Raw genomic sequence first — 2,500 nt, forward strand, 5'->3', positions numbered from 1 at the left:
AGAGGGAGAGAACATGGAAAGAGGTGTATGGGCGTGGACAGGAAACACACTTCTGTGACACACATCCAGTAACGGTCCATTCCCCACAGAAACCTCCACATGACACATACCCAACACACACACACACACACACACACACACACACACACACACACACACACACACACACACACATACACACACACAAACACACACACACACACACACGCCTTAGGGTGTGTGTGTCCACTCTCTGATCACTACGACTGAGTGGCCTCAGCCAGATGTATTTGTGTGTGTGTGTGTGTGTGTGTGTGTGTGTGTGTGTGTGTCCTGTGTTACTAGAGAGCTGTTCTCTGGCAGTGTAAATGTATTACATATTAGCCCGCGGAGGTGCATAGTCAGTCAGTCAGTCAGTCAGTCAGTGGATTGGGCTGAATAGGCGCTGGTCAAGGAATCATTTCCTTGTGTGTGTTCCATGATCAGACACACTAGTGCTTACACAGGGATTAATGTTTCTCTGAAAGCAAACGCTTGATCCAAAAAATGTTGCAACATCAGTGACAGATATCAGAACCCTGGAGAATTGTACATTACTGGTACATTGACATCCACTTTTGTTTAGATGATCATACTTCGTTTAGATGATCAAACACCAACTTTATCTTAAAATATTTAAATATTTGGGATGAATATATGTAGCCTGGAGACCAGACAATTCTTAGAGCATATTTGAATTCGCTCTGGCAGATCCACATGGCCTCCCTCCCATTCAGTACTGATGATGTGTAAGTGTGTGCATTTTTTTTAAAAAAAATGAGTGAATGCTGAGCCCAGGTCAGTGCCATCACAATGACCATGCGTTAGTGTTTATAAACAAGATTATCAAAATGCTTGATTACATTGTCAATATAACCATTAACTCAGTAAACATTTTCTTACAGTATGCAAACAGTGAGTTTTTGATGAGAAAATGCTACTCTTTTTCTGTGCGGCATGTACTGTAACAATTTCAGCTGTACAAACACATGACTGTGTGTGTGTGATTGTGGGGGATTGTTGCCAGATGATGTCATAATGACCGGTGATACGTTCGACCGGCGTCGTGTCACACAGAGCAGGTTGTTTGCTCCACGCCCCTTTTTTGGGGAAACAAGCCCTCAGAACAAGCCTGAAACAAGCCAAAGTGAACGGGTGTTGTTCACGGTCACTGATCTATAACGAATAACGTATTATTTATAGATCAGTGTTCGCGGTAGACAGACATGCCGAGAAGTTGCTGTGTGGTTGGGTGTACCAACTTCAAAGCTAAGAACCCCTAACATTAGGCTACACCAAAAATAAATCAGACCAACGAAAACGGAAATCTAGGCTAACACTTGGCTAACACTAGCAGCTAGGCTATCGGCTATGACAGAATTATCATATGTTGGAATTATCTAACGAACATACTTTACATCCAAGCCTGTCAGTCAACTACACAACATTACAATTAAAATAAGAGGCCACAAATACAGGAAAACAATTTAGTTATTTAACTGGAGATTCAATGAGATAAGAGTATGTCCGGGTATGACACTGGCCACTGCTACTGCTAGCAGGCTACTCGGGAGACCGAAGGGACATGTTTTTACTTTGATTGAATTAAGCTTTTGAACGTATTTTTCACGGTCAACGACCGGCAAAGTGGTAATATATTGAGTGGTCCTATTGATTCGTTGTGTTTTCTGTTATCATTTACTCCTACGTTTTCAGTACGAATTACGTTTATTGAGCCTAATTTGCATTGGAGTTAATGGGAGACGTAGTTTGTTTCCCCCAAAAAGGGGCGGGAACGTTCGTCGCGAGTCAAGTTCCCGGATGTGCCGGTCTAACGTATAGCGTAGCTTTTGATTCCAGGGACACTGAAACACCGTGGCACATGAGCCTTGGTGGGCCCGTAGCCCCACGAGACATTAATGGAAAATATGTGTTAATCAGGGCCCCCCAAAAACTGCAAAAAAATAATAAATTAATAAAAATTACACCCAAGATGACCATTTTTTTTAATGGTATATTGGTCTTTAGGGCTCACATTAACCTAGCTCATACATGTGTATGATTACCCTGCCAGACTCTGGGTGAGCCAGGTTTTCCTGCATCCCGTCCATGGAGAGCCATACAATAAAATAAGGTATGTACAAATGTAGTAACTGTGCACCCATGGGCCTGTAGATGGTGGGGTTGAGCGAAGGGTTACCTGTAGAGGATGATGATGCTGAAATGTACTTTCTACTGACATAAAGGTATGACTGTCACATACTCTCTCTGTCACACACACAAACACACACACACACACACACACACACACACACACACACACACACACACACACACACACACACATTAACACACACCCACCCACCCACCCATACACACATTATCAGACACACATTATCAGACACACACACACACACACACACACACAGGCGCGCCTGTAGGTGTACGGCCATACACACTGTGCCTACCATCACAACTCAAC

This window comes from Sardina pilchardus, chromosome 11, assembly GCF_963854185.1.
Source record: "Sardina pilchardus chromosome 11, fSarPil1.1, whole genome shotgun sequence".
In the NCBI taxonomy this organism is placed as follows: Eukaryota; Metazoa; Chordata; class Actinopteri; order Clupeiformes; family Clupeidae; genus Sardina; species Sardina pilchardus.